The 18256-nt window shown below is 43.5% G+C and overlaps 1 protein-coding gene across 11 annotated transcripts in view; it reads left to right on the top strand.

The window, feature by feature from the left end:
* ZNF567 (zinc finger protein 567) overlaps window positions 1–18256 on the top strand; it is a 54222-nt gene that overhangs the window by 5635 nt on the left and 30331 nt on the right. For 3 of the 11 annotated variants that reach the window (XM_074386480.1, XM_074386488.1, XM_039466179.2), the window contains exons 1-2: window positions 8504–10708; window positions 12138–12238. The gene's annotated coding sequence lies outside the window, so the exon portion shown is untranslated. The other 8 variants (XM_074386482.1, XM_074386489.1, XM_074386483.1 and 5 more) reach the window with 7 other exon arrangements.

Here is an 18256-nt window from a genome sequence, read left to right on the forward strand (position 1 = left end):
TGCTTCTGCCAAAACTACTCTCCAGACCCTTCGAAAATGAAGGTTTGGGTCACCACACGAGGTAATGAACCACAACCAGCTGAGGAGCTTGCTGAGGGCAAAAGGAATACATAATAGATAATGGAAGAAGGTAGGTATGAATACCAGCTATAACCACGTGAGCAGTTACAGAAACAAAAACTGTAATTGTCCTGAATGTGTCTTCCCTATTTTGTAATGAATCTGTGTACAACAAAGCTTTGTTTTCATCCTTTTCATATCTTTATCATGTAAGATGTATTGACTTTATTTTAGGGTATTTAAATATTGTTAACTTTAAAACAGTTTTTTTTTTTTTTTTTTTGAGATGGAGTTTCGCTCTTGTTACCCAGGCTGGAGTGCAATGGCGCGATCTCGGCTCACCGCAACCTCCGCCTCCTGGGGTCAGGCAATTCTCCTGCCTCAGCCTCCTGAGTAGCTGGGATTACAGGCACACGCCACCATGCCCAGCTAATTTTTTGTATTTTTAGTAGAGATGGGGTTTCACCATGTTGACCAGGATGGTCTCGATCTCTTGACCTCGTGATCCACCCGCCTCGGCCTCCCAAAGTGGTGGGATTACAGGCTTGAGCCACCGAGCCCGGCCAAAACAGTTTTTAAGTTATGGGTTATCAAGAAGCATTAACATCACCCAGACTTCACATCCTCTTCTGAGGAAAGGTTAGTTGTTTTTGGTTATATGCAGAATAGGTATATTATGTTAGCAGAAATAGAATCTTGTTACTGTCTTCATTCAGATATGAAGTATGGTTTTAGGAGATGCTTATGTGTACCAAGTTGACAAGGGTGGATGGTTAATTTTATGTCAACTTGGCTGGGCTATGATCCCGACATTTGGTCAAACATTATTCTGGATATTTCTGTGGAGGTGGTTTTTGGATAAGATGAACATTTAAATCAATAGATGAGATTAATATTTAAATCAATGGACACAATGGGTGGGGCTCATTCAATCAGCAAAAGTTCTTAATAGAACAAATACTAATGTCCCCTGAGCAAGAAGGAATTGCGTTAGCAAACTGCCTTTAGACTCGAAGAACTCTTCCCTGGGTCTTCAGCCTGCTGGCCTGCCCTGCAGATTTTGGATGTACCAAGCATTACCAAGCATTGACAATATGGTGAGCCAATTCCTTAAATAAATCTTTCTGTGTGTGAGTACACACACACACACACACACACACACACACACCCTGCTTGCTCTGTTTCTCTAGAGAGCCCTAATATGCTGTTCTAAGTATTTTACCTGTATAGTGTCATTTAACTCTCCTCAGAGACCTGAGGGCATTATTGATACCATTCCCAGTAAACTGATGAAGCAGTTTGCAAAATGTCACAGAGTTCCTAAGAGACACAACTGGAATTTGAATTTCAAAGCCCTCAATGTTTAACTATTAGACTACCATTTGCCAACTTTACAACTGCTATTCTGTATCCCCTCTGCTTCATGAAGCCGTTCCTAATGAGTATCTTAACTTGCCAACTAATTTGGAATGAAAATCATTAGGATTATGTGTTCTATTAAATGACACTTAACACACTGTTTATTCTCAAACATTTTTTTTTTTTTTTTTTTTTGAGACGGAGTTTCGCCCTTGTTACCCAGGCTGGAGTGCAATGGCGCGATCTCGGCTCACCGCAACCTCCGCCTCCTGGGCTCAGGCAATTCTCCTGCCTCAGCCTCCTGAGTAGCTGGGATTACAGGCACGTGCCACCATGCCCAGCTAATTTTTTTGCACTTTTAGTAGAGACAGGGTTTCACCATGTTGACCAGGATGGTCTCGATCTCTCAACCTTGTGATCCACCCGCCTCGGCCTCCCAAAGTGCTGGGATTACAGGCTTGAGCCACCGCGCCCGGCCTTTTTTTTCTTTTTTTTTTTTTTTGAGACGGAGTTTCGCTCTTGTTACCCAGGCTGGAGTGCAATGGCGCGATCTCGGCTCACTGCAACCTCCGCCTCCTGGGTTCAGGCAATTCTCCTGCCTCAGCCTCCTGAGTAGCTGGGATTACAGGCACGCACCACCATGCCCAGCTAATGTTTTGTATCTTTAGTAGAGACGGGGTTTCACCATGTTGACTAGGATGGTCTCAATCTCTTGACCTCGTGATCCACCCGCCTCAGCCTCCCAAAGTGCTGGGATTAGAGGCTTGAGCCACCGCGCCCGGCTGGCTCTCAAACATTTTTATTTACTAATTATTATCAGGAATTCTTCAATGAGCATCCTTGTAATACTATTTTGTTCATTTTTGTAATTACTTCCTAAGAGACGGTGTCATAGAAGTGGGATTTTGGAGTAAGACATTGGGCATGCCTGGCAACATGCAAGAACTTGTGCTTCAATACTTGGAGGAAGCACAAATTATTAAGATATAATTGCTGCCTTTGTATTGCTTATAATCCAGCAGGGGAAATAAAAATAAGTCAAAGGTAGAGCATGACAAAGACTTCTGGAGAAGTACAGATGATAACCCTGGGAGTTCCCCAAAATTCGTAACAGCTCTGGGTATGAATGAATGTCGTCTATTCATGTGTATGCCTTACAGATTAGAGTCTCTTGGTGTTGGGTCTAAGGGCATCCTCTTACTGATAGCAGGGCATTAAGGCTAATGTTTCAGATGTGAAATAAATCCTTCTGTCAAGAAGGCATATAAAACAAAGCAGCAAATCCAAGGTAAGATTTAAGCCTCTCAGCCCTTCTTCCCTGGGAAGAATACCCAAAGTCACAGTGGGATCAAAACTAATATTTTTTTAACATAAGAGAAATCATTCATCACATAGTATTTAGAATATGCTGAGCTAGGGCCGGGCGCGGTGGCTCACGCCTATAATCCCAGCACTGTGGGAGGCCGAGGCGGGTGGATCACGAGGTCAAGAGATCGAGACCATCTTGGTCGGCAAGGTGAAACCCCGCTTCTACTAAAAATACAAAAATTAGCCGGGCATGAGTGGTGCACGCCTGTAGTCCCAGCTACTCGGGAGGCTGAGGCAGGAGAATTGCTTGAACCCAGGAGGCAGAGATTGCGGTGAGCCAAGATTGTGCCATTGCACTCCAGCCTGGGTAACAACAGCGAAACACCGTCTAAAAAAAAAAAAAAAAAGAATATGCTGAGCTATAAATCTAAAGACTTCTTAAAGTTGTTTTTTTTTTTTTTTTTTTTTTTGAGACAGAGTCTCACTCTTTTGCCCAGGCTGGAGTGATCAGCCCTCAGTCTCCCAAAGTGCAGGGATTACAGGTATTAGCCACCACACCTGGCCTAAAAGCTTTTTAAATCTACTTTTTGAAAATCTTCCATTTAATAAAATGCCTTAAACATATATCCTAAAATCAACAGATGGTTCTTGCAAAGAAAATACGAAGTACATGTAACAAGTATACTTAAGTTTAAATTTATAAAAGTATACCTAAAACAAAAAATCAGTATCACAGCCTATTAAGTGTTAAATGTTAAAGGTATACCTCTGCCGGGTGTGGTGGCTCACACGTGTAATTAACAGCACTTTGGGAGGCCGAAGCAGGAAGATTGCTTGAGCCCATGGAGTTGGAGACCACTCTGGGAAATAGAGTATGACCCCATCTCTACAAAAAAAAAAAAAAAAAAAAATTAGCCAGGTGTGGTGGCATGTGCCTGTGGCCCCAGCTACACAGGAGGCTGAGGCAGGAGGATCAGTTGAGCCCAGAAGGTCAAAGCTGCGTGAGCCATGTTCATGCAGTTGCACTCCAGCCTGGGTGACAGAGAAAGATCCGTTCTCAAACAAAAATAAAAACAAAACCAAAAAAACTCAGTATATCTGTAGGTATTTTTCTTTTGCTGATGTCTGACATTCTATCTGTATGTATACATACATGTATCTGTATGTACATATGTAACTTTGATAAATGGCATAGCTGTACATATTGTATAGTTACCTGCTTTAGCCACTGTCAGCATGTCTTGGATTTGTCAATATTTTTCTATTCTAAAACTTTTTTTTTTTTAACTTATCACTTAACAGTTCATTGTAAGGAAGTTCTGGAATTTTTAATTTTTAAACTAGTATATTCCTGCTAGACTCAAAGCTGAACCTCACTTAACAGTTCATTGTAAGGAAGTTCTGGAATTTTTAATTTTTAAACTAGTATATTCCTGCTAGACTCAAAGCTGAACCATGCCAGAGAAACTTCTTCCATGTGCTGCCTAGCTGCTATGTATACCCCAACCTCCCACTTCCCTCAGGGTCATGTGGGACTTACTTTCAGTGGCAAAAACCGCAATTACTTTTGTACCAACCTAATAGATTTGGAATGTTTTTTGTCATTTGCAGGACTGTCACTTCCAGGGATAACCATCCAGGTGCATAGTGAGGGGCTGAACCCTGCTTAGAGGGATGTAACTGCAAGGATGTGATGTCAGAGCCTAGTCTTGCTAGTTAAGAATAATTTCCTGGCCAGGCACCGTGGCTCACACCTGTAATCCCAGAACTCTGGGAGGCCAAGGTGGACAGATCGCTTGAGCCCAGGAGTTCGACACCAGTCTGGGCAACATGGTGAAACCTCATCTCTATTTATAAAAATAAAAAAATAAATTTTTAATAATATTTTCCTTTATTATTTATAATCTGCTTGCTGAGAGTATTTTCCTTCATTGTGAGTCTCTTGAGAGCCTCTGAAGCACCGATCTGACATTTCTATAACTGGAAATAATTAACTGTGTTTTTATTATTGAGGCTTCATTTTCTTGACACCTAAGGTGACTTTATCTTCTGCCTCATATATTCCCCTCCCTGAATTGCCATCACCACAACAGGCCTAAGTCCAATTTCTTTTCCTATATACAGGACCTTATACCTCTAAGCTAGATGTGATTTCCTCATTGAAGCAAAGGAGATAGCCCTAAATGTGGAGAGAGTAATGTGTTAAGGTGGCTCAAAGAAGAAGGAAGCCATTGCAGGTAAATGCTCAGCTGATACGAAGAGTCAAAACTTCAAGGTATTGTTTGAGAAACTTTGCCCTCAGTGGCCAGGGGAGAGAACTGAGGTCCTTTCAGTCCTTTCTAAAGACATCTCACCATCATCCCCCTGTGTCACTGTGCCCGTAGCTCCTTCTATAATTCTTCCAGTTTTAAGGAGGGAAGGATTAGCCTTACAGAGTTTCTGACTGTAAAAGAAATACATACTGAGCATTAAAATTCAGAAAACAGAAAATCCTACTTTGCACAGCAAAGGAAACAACAGAATGAAGAGAAAACCCAAAGACTGGGAGAAAACATTTGCAAATCATATATTGGATAAGGGGCTAATATCTAAAATATAAAAGGATCTCCGACTTCTTAGCAATAAGAATACAAATAACTATTAAAAATGGGCAAAGGACTTGTATACATTTCACAAAAGAAGATATACAAAATGCTAAACACTGCTAATCATCAGAGAAATGCAAATTAAAACCACAATGATATATCACCATGCACCTGTTAGACAGGCTATTATAAACAAATATGAATGATTAGTGTTGGTGAGGACGTAGAGAAAAGGAGCATTTGCACACTGTTGAGGGCACTGTAAATTAGTACAGCCATTTTGGAAAACAGTGTAGAGCTTCCTCAAAAAAAAAAAAGATAGAATTACCATATGATCCAGCAACCCCACAAGGAATTGACATCAGTATGTCAAAGATGTCTGCTCTCCCATGTTCACTGAAGCATTATTCACAATAACTAAGATATAGAAACAAGCTAAGCATCCATCAATGGATTTTTTTAAATGGAGGAATAGTATTTCACACAGTGTGGAATAGTATTCAGCCTTAAACTTGAAATTTGGTCATTTGCAACAACATGGGTAAACCTTCTAGGTTTACCTAGAAGATACTCTGTTAAGTGAAATAAGCCAGGCACAGAGAGATAAATACTGTATGATCTCACTTATATGTGGAATCTAAAAAGTTGAACTCTTAGATTTAGAGAGTAGGAGGGTGGTTATCAAAGACTTGGGGGTGGGGATGTGGTGCATAGGGAACAGAAAATGCTGGCTAACAGATAAAAAGTTTCATTTCGATAGGAAGGATCACTTGAGCCCAGGAGTTCAAGGTGGCAGTGAGCTATGATAGTGTCACTGCACTGTAGCCTGGACTACAGAATGACATCCTGTCTCAAAACAAAAAAAGAGGTTAAATTACAAACTACTACTATGTACAGCAACATGGATATAATGTTATATCTATATAATGTTATAGCTATATATAGATACATATGTGACACGCCTGTAGTCCTAGCTACTTTGGAGGCTGAGATGGGAGATCACCTGAGCCCAAGGAAGTTGAGGCTATGGTGAGCCATGATTGTGTCGCTGCACTCCAACCTAAGCATTGGAGTGAGACTGCGTCTCAAAAGACTTAAAATCGAGGGAAAGATGTTATATCTATCTTATATATCTGTATATAGAAACATATAGATATAACATTATAGAAATAATGTTGAAAAAAGGAGGCCAAACACAAGAGTACATACTATGATTCAATCTATATAAAGTTTAAAACTAGACCAAACAGTTCTATTAGAGTGGTCAAAATAATGGTTAACTTTGAGGTGTAATGATTGGGAAGAGACATGAGGGAGCCTTCTGGGATGTTGGAAAGTTTCTATGTCTTTAATGGTGGTTGCATGGGTTTGTTTATTTATTTATTTATTTATTTTGAGACGGAGTTTCGCTCTTGTTACCCAGGCTGGAGTGCAATGGCGCGATCTCGGCTCACCGCAACCTCCGCCTCCTGGGTTCAGGCAATTCTCTTGCCTCAGCCTCCTGAGTAACTGGGATTACAGGCACACTCCACCATGCCCAGCTAATTTTTTGTATTTTTAGTAGAGACAGGGTTTCACCATGTTGACAAGGATGGTCTCCATCCAGGATGGTCTTGATCTCTTGACCTCGTGATCCACCTGCCTCGGCCTCCCAAAGTGCTGGGATTACAGGCTTGAGCCACCGCACCCAGCCAAGGGTTTATTTCTTTTTAAGGTCAGCAAGGGATAATTTTAAGATTTGTGCGCTCTCTCTCTCTCTCTCTCTCTCTCTCTCTCTGTGTGTGTGTGTGATTTCATGTGTTCATTTCTTTTACCCATTTTTTTCTATCAGGTTTTCGGGTCTTTCCCTCAATTTTAAGAGTTTTCTGTTGTTTTTTTGAGACAGGGTCTCACTTCAACACTCAGGATGGAGTGCAGTGACACAATCATGGCTCACTACAGCCTAAACCTCCTTGGAGCTTAGATGATCTCCCACCCCAGCCTCCCAAGGAGCTAGGACTACATGTGCATCACCACATGCAGCTAATTTTTTGTGTTTTCAGTAGATACACAGTTTCACATGTTGCCCAGGCTGATCTCAAACTCCTGGGCTCAAGTGTTCCACCAATCTCAGCCTCTGAAAGTGCTGGGATTATAGGTATGAGCCATACACACTCAAAATAAGTTGAATATCCGTATTTTTTAAATCACATTTTTCTAACTACAAAACCAGTTTTCTTCCAATTCTGATTTTTGTTTCTAAAGCCCATATTTTATTACACTGAATGAAACCTGTGCATGGGTAATTCATTTAAATAAACAAAATTTCCGCTGGATTGGTGGATTTAAAAGACTAATGATGATAAAGGCCGGGCGCGGTGGCTCAAGCCTGTAATCCCAGAACTTTGGGAGGCCGAGGCGGGTGGATCACGAGGTCGAGAAATCGAGACCATCCTGGTGAACATGGTGAAACCCCGTCTCTACTAAAAATACAAAAAATTAGCTGGGCATGGTGGCACGTGCCTGTAATCCCAGCTACTCAGGAGGCTGAGGCAGGAGAATTGCCTGAACCCAGGAGGTGGAGGTTGCGGTGAGCCGAGATTGCGCCATTGCACTCCAGCCTGGGTAACAAGAGCGAAACTCCGTCTCAAAAAAAAAAAAAAAAAAAAAGACTAATGATGGCTAGGTGTACTGGCTCATGCCTGTAATCCCAGCACTTTGGGAGGCTCAGGAATGTGGATCATGAGGTCAGAAGATCAAGACCATCCTGGCCAACATGGTGAAACCCTGTTTCCACTAAAATACAAAAAATTACCTGGGCGTGGTGGTGCACGCCTGTAGTCCCAGCTATTCAGGAGGCTGAGGCAGAGGTTGCAGTGAGCTGAGATCACACTACTGAACTCCAGCCTGGTGACAGAGCAAGAATCCATCTCAGGCCGGGCGCGGTGGCTCAAGCCTGTAATCCCAGCACTTTGGGAGGCCGAGGCGGGTGGATCACGAGGTCGAGAGATCGAGACCATCCTGGTCAACATGGTGAAACCCCGTCTCTACTAAAAGTGCAAAAAATTAGCTGGGCATGGTGGCACGTGCCTGTAATCCCAGCTACTCAGGAGGCTGAGGCAGGAGACTTGCCTGAGCCCAGGAGGCGGAGGTTGCGGTGAGCCGAGATCGCGCCATTGCACTCCAGCCTGGGTAACAAGGGCGAAACTCCGTCTCAAAAAAAAAAAAAAAAAAAAAGAATCCATCTCAAAATAATAAATAAACAACAGACTAATGATACCATATGGTAGTGAATAGGCATTCTCATAGTATGTTGTGTATTGGTGCAAGCTTAGGGCAATTGATAAAGATGTGTAAGCAGGGTTTTTTTGTTTTTTGAGACGAGTCTCGCCCTGTTGCCCAGGCTGGAGTGCAGTGGTGTGATCTTGGCTCATTGCAACCTCCACCTCCCAGGTTCAAGTGATTCTCCTGTCTCAACCTTCCAAGTAGCTAGGACTACAGGCGTCTGCCACCACGCCCAGCTAATTTTTTGTGTCTTTAGTAGAGATGGGGTTTCACCTTGTTGGCCAGGCTGGTCTCAAACTCCTGACCTCATGATCTGCCCACCTCAGCCTCCCAAAGTGTTGGGATTACAGGCGTGAGCCACCACTCCCGGCCAGCAGGTTTTAACTCAGCAAAATATCTGAATATTTTGCTACCTAAAAGATACAGTTACATCTGTGTACAGAAAGGCATATGTAGTAAAACATTGCATATAATGGGAAAAAACTGGGAAAAAACTGGAAATAACTTACATATCTAAACAAAACAGGGCAGCCATAAAAAATGACAGAGTTCAAAATTTGGTGACATGAAAATTTGTTCACTATATTTGGTTAGATGAAACAGGTTGATTTCAAAACAGAAGTGTTATATAGCCCTGTTTTGAATGAAAATCCTATATGCCTATATCCATGCGCTAATTCACAAACAACGTGAAGTGATTTGGAATAAAATATTCAAAGAGCTTTACTTTAAGTTTTTAAATATTCTCCAATCTTCTGAATTAAGAATCTACTAATTTTACAATGCAAGAAATCTGCTTTGAGAGCAGAAAAAAATAATGAAAGGAAATATGTGCATGATACATGGAATGCAGTGTTGAAATGGTCTGAATTCTGGCTGAAGAGACCCAAACTTTCTTCACAGACCTTTCAGAGTACTAATTCAAATACTGTCTTAAAAGTCCTAAATCTAAAATCCGAAGATTTTTAGACACAATGAGTTCTTATCAGTTGCCCCTCCTCATCACGTCTTCCCAGAACTCTGCCTAAAGGACACTTACGACTCATCCAGAAAACAGGTCTGTGGGCCGGGTGTGGTGGCTCATGCCTGTAATCCAAGCACTTTGGGAGGCCGAGGTGGGTGGATCACATGAGGTCAGGAGTTCAAGATCAGCCTGGCCATGATGGTGAAACCCCATCTTTAAAAAAAAACACACAAAACAACAACAACAAAAAAAACCAGGTCTGTAATTTTTCGGTTTGTAGATTTTATTCCACCACTCGATTATCCCTTTTTGATGGCCTTTTCACTGCAGCTGGGGTCTATATGGCTATAAAGTGGGAGAAGAAAGGAAGCTGGGAACTCAGAGATGCAGAGCCCAAGAACAATCGAGTCTAAAACTGGCACTTAGGTGGCTACTCACTCCACCAGGATCCCCTATGTTAAACACCAGGCTGAGCACCGGGGATGAGGGTGCCCTGAGAAGACAACGCGTGCCATGCTTCATTGCAAGATGACTCTGCTTAATATAGGTGTCGATAGTAGTCCTCACAGGCACAGGGGGAGATCAAAAGATCCCTCTGTCTCAACATTAAACCCAGCACTGCCGAAATGAAGCTCCAGCCATTACACACACACTAGCGACTTAAGGGTCTTCCATCACTAGACCACAGCAGCACTGTCGTATGATGGAAGGTCTCAGACCTTACAGTGTCACACACCCCATATCAAAGCCACCCAAATGTTCCGCATCCGAGCAGGGACAGGAGCACAATCACGCACCTGTCGCAGCCGCCTCGCCGCGCACATCGCCGCCGTGTCCTGGCGTCAAAAGCTCACACACGCACACGTACACACACAGGCCCGAGCTACCGCCGTGCACGCTCTGTCAGTTGCCCGTGAGCTCGGGTCTTCCTCACCGTGATCGCTTCCCGCACCCAACCCAAGCACTATGAGAACTTGGAAGGGTAACCGGAGATCAAAGTTCGAAAACCGCCCGGGAGCCTGCGGGAAATGTAGTCCAAGGCCGGAAACGCCCGGATGTGGAGAAGGCGCGCGTAGCCGCTGGCCTGCAGGAACACGCCGCGCAGACACCTGGGAGGCACCGTCCGCGCGGGAGTGCGCGTGCGCAGACGCCCGGCCAGCGACTGAAGGTGAGGCTGGCGGGTCTGCCCATCGCTGAGGAAACGGGTGATGGTGGGACCGGTAGGGAAAGCCGGTTAGGGAGGCGGGAACCTGGGCTGGGGAAAGCAAGAAGGGAAGAGAAGCAACCTGGGACGAGAAGTTGGCAGGAGGAAAGCGCGAGTCCGAGCCCCAGAGGAGGCTAGAAGGGAAGCAGGAACCAGAGCTCGGGCCGGGGAGCGCCTGTAGAAGGGAACCGGGAGCCCGAGGCGGGGGTGAGCGCCGCAGTGGCAGGAATTTCGTCCGATTTTCTTCCGCCAGCTCCTGGAGCACGGCCTGGCACACAACAGGCGCTCCGTGTATGTGGCTTTTCGTACCTGTCCTGTGTATTGTGGTGGGGGAATGTGTTATTCTGCGTGACGTTGTGGAACTGGTTGTTTATGAAGGTGCTAGGGCCCCTGCGTGTGTTAAGTTTTAATTTAAATTAGGTGCGAGTCGATTTGTCTTTGAGCTTGTGTCCGACTCTGGAGAGGCGACAGTGAGGGCATTGTTAGTGAAATATTGAAGTATAAGTTATGTGAAATTGTGCACGATGTGGGCGCCTGTGAGATTATGACTATGTGAGTGGGTGATACAGCTATGAATATGTCTAATTTCTGAAGTATTTTGTGTGCACGACCCGTGATGACTATGGATGTGGCACATTGTGTGACTGAGATGGAGTGCTTCAGAAACCGAGTTCTGACTAAAGTATGCATTGTTTAGATTGATTTCTATTGGGCATTTTATATATGCCTGTAGAATTTGACTCTGGTAATTAAACAAGTAGAACGAGTAATGATTATTTTTAATAGAGTGGAAGAGCAAAATAATTTTCAGAGGGTAAGATCATAAATTGGGGCCAGGTGCGGTGGCTCACACCTGTAATCCCGGCACTTTACGAAGCTGGGGCGGACAAATCACCTGAGGTCAAGAGTTTGAAACTAGCCTGACCAACATGGTGAAACCCTGTCTCTACTAAAAATACAACAATTAGCCAGGCGTGATGGTGCACACCTGTAATCCCAGCTACTCGGGAGGCTGAGGCAGGGGAATCACTTGAACTCTAAGGTGGAAGCTGCAGTGAGCCCGGATCGCACCACTGCATTCCATCCCCGCCTCTCCCCTCCCCACAAAAAAAATCATTTATTGGGAAACCTGGTATTGAGTGATGACTGATATGCTTAAATGAATAGAACCACTGGGACAACGCAGAGAAAAACTTTATTTGATAACTGCCACTCTCAAAATTCCTATCTGGAGATATATATATATATATATATATATTTTTTTATTTTTATTTTCATTTTCATTTTTTTTCTGGGTGAATTCCTTCTGCTGGAAGTCTGCAATGTGAAAGGATACATGATTAGTTTTTTTAATTCCCCAACTTTTATTTTGTCTCCTTTTTACTCCCTATAGGTAGTCTTCAGCTCTCACGGATTGGGAACTGGGAAAGGAATGAGAAGTCAGAAGTCAGAGACAAGAAGAGGCTAACATGACTGATACCACTATAATTTAGTGTAAGTCGTCTCTTGCCTCCCAAGAGAACCTGCTGCTTAGAACCTCCAGATACACTTCCCTTCTTATGGGCATAGCCTCTTCTCCAGCTGCCACCTCAGTGCTTCCTCTGGGCATGCAATGGCCTACCCACTCTGCTGGGTGAGTTTGTCCAGTGAGTCCTCTTTGATAGGACCCAAGACAACCCAGACAGCTTCCACCAATGGGATCTTCACTTAGTGCTAAGGTGAGAATTAGCTACCTCAGTCACTTTGCCCTCCCAAATCCTAGAAACATGTAACTTTTTGCCAAGAAGACTCTCACCACTTTGGTTCCTAGTGCATCAGGTTCTGAGGGACCCCTTGTGTGTTGTAAAGACAGAAGAATCACTCACTTTTTTCCCCCTGGAAAAACTGTTCTAAAAATAACTTAATCTCTTAAAAATTCTCCTCTCTCAGCCTCTCCACCCTTTTAAGGGAGGAGTTTAATGACAGCAAAATTTTACACTCAACAGCTGTATAAGATCCTATTCTGAAATGAGATTCTTTTAGAATTTTGTTTCATTCACCATTTTTAGGATATCAGCTACGACTGAGGCAAAAGATTTCTAAGTTTTCATCCTGTTAAAAATGAACAGTGATAACAATTAGAAAATTCAGGGTTGTTGGAAAAAACATTAAGAAATCAATAGGAAGTGTGTGAGAAAAATAATGAGGAAAAAAGACTATTAAGAGATACAAAGGAAGTGACTTTATTAATTACATGATATATTAATAAAAAGCACATTTAAAAATAAGACTTTTGGTTGGGCACAGTGGCTCATACCTGTAATCCCAACACTTTGGGAGGCTGAGATGTGTGCACTGCTTGAGTCCAGGAGTTCAAGACCAGCCTGGGCAACATGGTGAAACCCTGTCACTACAAACATACAAAAATTAGCCAGGCATGGTGGCATGCCCCTGTGGTCCCAGCTACTCAGGAGACGGAGGTGGGAGGATCACCTGAGTCCAGGCGGTCAAGGCTGCAGTGAGCCGTGATCACACTCTTGCACTCCTGCTTAGGCAACAGTGAGACCCTGTTTTAAAACAAAAGAAACTATAAAACTCTTGGGGAAAAAACACATAGGCATACATGTTATTGATCTTAAATTTGGCATGCATTCTTTTGGGGTTTTTTTTTTTTTTTTTTTTTTTTGGAGACGGAGTTTCGCTCTTGTTACCCAGGCTGGAGTGCAATGGCGCGATCTCGGCTCACCGCAACCTCCACCTCCTGGGTTCAGGCAATTCTCCTGTCTCAGCCTCCTGAGTAGCTGGGATTACAGGCACGCGCCACCATGCCCAGCTAATTTTTTGTATTTTTAGTAGAGACGGGGTTTCACCATGTTGACCAGGATGGTCTTGATCTCTTGACCTCGTGGATCCACCCGCCTTGGCCTCCCAAAGTGCTGGGATTACAGGCTTGACCCACTGCGCCCGGCCCTGGGCTTTCTTTTGTGATGATTAAAATGTTCTAAAATTAGATAGTGGATGAGTGGTCATTATGGTTTGTGAATATACCAAAAACCATTGAATTGTATGCTTTAAATGGGTGAATTGTATGGTATGTGAGTTATGTATCAATAATGTCGTCATTTAAAAAATCTTGGCTAGGCCACCTCTGCATTATTTTAGCTGTGAGTGTCTCCTCTGTTAGTCAATTTCTGTTATAATAGGACCTACCTCACTCAGGGTTTGTGTGAGGATCACTGGATCCACATCACAGGGAATTATTTTGGAAAGTGTAAAGAAATAATTGAATTCCAAATATTCAAGAGAGGGAAACTGGTTGAATTTAACCAAGCAGTGCCACTGAGGAGTATAATGCAGCCATGAAAAGGAATCAGTTTCATGGATTCATGGAGAAGGGTTATCAGGATACTTTCGATTTGTTTGTGTGTTTGTTTGTTTTTTGAGATGGAGTCTCACTCTGTTGCCCAGGGTGGAGTACAGTGGTGGGATCTCAGCTCACTGCAACCTTCGCCTCCTGGGTTCAAGCAGTTATCCTGCCTCAGCCTCCTGAGTAGCTTGGATTACAGGCATGTGCCAGCACACCCAAATAGTTTTTGTAGTTTTAGTAGAAACAGGGTTTCATTGAGTTAGCCAGGATGATCTCAATCTCCTGACCTTGTGATCTGCCCCTCTCGGCCTCCCAAAGTGCTGAGATTACAGGCATGAGCCACTGCACCTGGCCTGTTTCTGAGACAAGGTGTCACTCCATTACCCAGGCTGTAGTGCCGTGGATCACTGCAGTCTTGACCTCCTGGGCTCAAGTGATCCTCCCACCTGAGCCTCCCAAGTGGCTGGGACCACAGGCATGTACAACCATACCCGGTTGATTTTATTTTTTTTGTACAGCTGGGGTCTTGCTCTGTTTCACTAGGCTCAAGTGATCTGCCCACCTCGGCCTCCCAAGGTGCTTGGATTATAGGAGTGAGCCACCTTGACTGGCCTCTAAGATACTTTGCTAGTGATAAAAGCAACAGCGAATATTATATTTTATATTTTATCTAAGTTTTTAGCTTATCCTTTTATTATTTTAATATAAGCAAATCTATATATTGGCATTTATTTAAACCACCACCCAAATTTAAAAAGAAAACAAAAACAGAACACTTCTAGGCCCCTTCCAGTCACCCTGGCACAAAAGTAACCTCTGCTCTAATTTTATCTCATATAAATGGAGTCATGCAGAATGTAGCCTTTTGAGTCTGAATGAAGATTCAGTAAGCAAGCATATTGCAATCAGTAAGCTGTAACTGGGACTACAGGTACATGCCACCATGCTGGCCAAATTGTGTATTTTTATTTTATAGAGACAGAGTCTCACTATGTTGCTCAGGCTGGTCTTGAGCTCACACAGTCCTCCTGCCTTGTCCTCCCAAAGTGCTGGGATTACAGGCACGAGCTCAATTCATTTGCTTGTTGCAATTCACTCATGTTATTGCATGTATCATTGCTTCATTCTTCTTAGTACAAAGTAGTATTCCATTGGCTGGATGGATGACGGTTCGTTTGTCTGGGTATCCATTGATGAACCGCTGTGAACATTTACATTTGGGTCTTTTTGTAGATACGTGTTTTTGTTTGTCGTGGATAGATAGGAGTGGGATTGATAAGTCATTTAAACAATTATTTTTAAATAGTATCTTTACATGGAATAGTTTTGCTTCTTGATTGTGGTGGTGGTGACACAAATCTAAATATACGATTAAATGGTAAAAACACAATGAATACGTGGAAAACTAGTGATATCTGAAAGAAGTTGGTGCATTGTGTAATGTCAATTTTCTGATTTTTTTAATTTTTTATAAACAAAGTCTTGCTCTGTTGTACAGTACAGTGGCACAGTTATAGCTCACTATAGCCTCAAACTCCTGGGCTTAAGTGATCCTCCTGCCTCAGCCTCCTGAGTAGCTGGGACTGCAGGTACAAACCACCATGCTGGCTAATTTGTGTATTTTTATTTTTTAGAGACAGAGTCTCACTATGTTGCCCAGGCTGGTCTGGAATTTCTGAGGTCACACGATCTTCCTGCCTTGTCCTCCCAAAGTGCTGGGATTATAGGCATGAGCTACCTGCAGCGCCCAGCCAGTTTTCTGCTTTTGACCGTGTACTATGCTTATGGAAGATTTGACCCTTGTGGGGAAGCTGGGTGAAAGGTAAATGAGCCCTCTCTGCACTATTTTTGCAAGCTTCTGTGGATTTATAGTCATTTCTTTTTTTTTTTTTTTTTGAGACGGAGTTTCGCTCTTGTTACCCAGGCTGGAGTGCAATGGCGTGATCTCGGCTCACCGCAACCTCCACCTCCTGGGTTCAGGCAGTTCTCCTGCCTCAGCCTCCTGAGTAGTTGGGATTACAGGCACGTGCCACCATGCCCAGCTAATTTTTTTGTATTTTTAGTAGAGACAGGTTTTCACCATGTTGACCAGGATGGTCTTGATCTCTTGACCTCGTGATCCACCTGCCTCGGCCTCCCAGAGTGCTGGGATTACAGGCTTGAGCCACCGCGCCCGGCTGGATTTATAGTCATTTCAAAATAAAAAGCATAAATTTTAAGAAGAGCCTGCTGCAAGACTAAGAAGTGCCTACAGTGTCTGATCCCGTTGTTGGGCATGGATTCTGTTTCCTACTCTAGGCACTTTTGGACACAGCCATACAGAATATCTTATCCCATACCTGCCCCTGTGAGTCACTTACCCTTTCTCAAAGTTTCCAGCAACCTGGGAGTAGGCAGGATACAGTGGTTCACACCTGTAGTCCCAGCATTTTAGGAGGCCAAGGCAGGAAGATCACTTGAGCCCAGGAGATGGAGCAACTGAGCCTTAGCAACATAGTAAGACCCCATTTCTACAAAAAAAAAAAAATTAGCCTGGCTTGATGGTGTGCACCTATAGTCCCAGCTACCCAGAAGGCTGAGTAGGAGGATTGCTTGAGCCCAGGGAGGCCAGTGCTGCAGTTAGCAGTGGTAATGCCACTGTACTCCAGCCTGGTAAACAGAGTAAGACCCTGTCTCAAAAAAAAAATTAAAATTAAAAAAGTAATTAGCTGGATGTGGGTAATGCATGCCTATGGTCCCAGCTATGTAGGAGGCTGAGGTGGGAGAATGGCTTGAGCCGAGGAGGTCGAGGCTGCGGTGAGCCATGGTTGTGCCACTGCATTCTAGCTTAGGCAAGGAGTAAGACCCTGTCTCAAAAACAAAATAGAAATAAGACTTGAATAAAAGAACAGGAAGAAACAACAGGATAAAATGTCAAAACATCCTAACATTTCATCCATTTCCGTTAAGATTTTATATAAAAATGTTTGAACTTTGTAGCATTGTTAGGAGAAAATAAACACCAGAAATTCTGAGAGAGAGAAAGTGTCAGGGAACTAGCCCTAGTAGTACTAAACTGTTTTAAAACTGATAACTAGGCAATTAAATGAACAGTTCAGTGAAAATAAATATAAAGCCCAGATCTACTTAGATATATAACGGAAAAAGAATACATGATAAAGATGGCAGTTTTGATGAATGAAGGAAGTACAGATTCTGGAGTACCTTGTGATACCAAACTAGATGGCCAAATAATTTTTTAAATTGTATTTTTACATTGGAAAAAAAGTCAAATGAGAAACTATAAAAAATTATTGTCGCCAGGTGCGGTGGCTCAAGCCTGTAATCCCAGCACTTTGGGAGGCCGAGGCGGGTGAATCACGAGGTCAAGAGATCGAGACCATCCTGGTCAACATGGTGAAACCCCGTCTCTACTAAAAATACAAAAAATTAGCTGGGCATGGTGGCGCATGCCTGTAATCCCAGCTACTCAGGAGGCTGAGGCAGGAGAATTGCCTGAACCCAGGAGGCGGAGGTTGCGGTGAGCCGAGATCGCGCCATTGCACTCCAGCCTGGGTAACAAGAGCGAAACTCTGTCTCAAAAAAAAAACAAAAAAAAACAAAAAAAAATTATTGTCCAGGCACAGTGGCTCACACCTGTAATCCCAGCATTTTGAGAAGCTGAGGTGGGTGGATCACCAGAGGTCAGGAGTTTGAAACCAGCCTGGCCAACATGATGAAACCCCGTCTCTACGAAAAATACAAAAAAATTAGCTGGGCGTGGTGGCAGATGCCTGTAATCCCAGCTACTCAGGAGGCTGAGGCAGGAGAATTGCTTGAACCTGGGAAGCAGAAGTTGCAGTGAGCCAAGATTGTGCCACTGCTCTCCAGCCTGGATAACAAGAATAAAACTCTATCTCAAAAAAAATTATTTGGGGTTGGGCATAGTGGCTCACGCCTGTAATCACATGGGAGGAGCACATGAGGCCAGCCTGGGCAACATTGTAAGACCTCATCTAAAAAAAATTATTTAAAAAAGTATCTGGGCTTGGTGGCATGTACCTTTCATGCTAGCTACTTGGGAGGCTGAGGCAGGATTGCTTGAGCCCAGGAGTTTGAGGTTGCACTGAGTTAGAATAGTGCCACTGTACTCCAGCCTGGATGGCAGAGTATGATCCTGTCTCTAA

The sequence above is a fragment of the Saimiri boliviensis genome, chromosome 14 (assembly GCF_048565385.1).
Source record: "Saimiri boliviensis isolate mSaiBol1 chromosome 14, mSaiBol1.pri, whole genome shotgun sequence".
In the NCBI taxonomy this organism is placed as follows: domain Eukaryota; kingdom Metazoa; phylum Chordata; class Mammalia; order Primates; family Cebidae; genus Saimiri; species Saimiri boliviensis.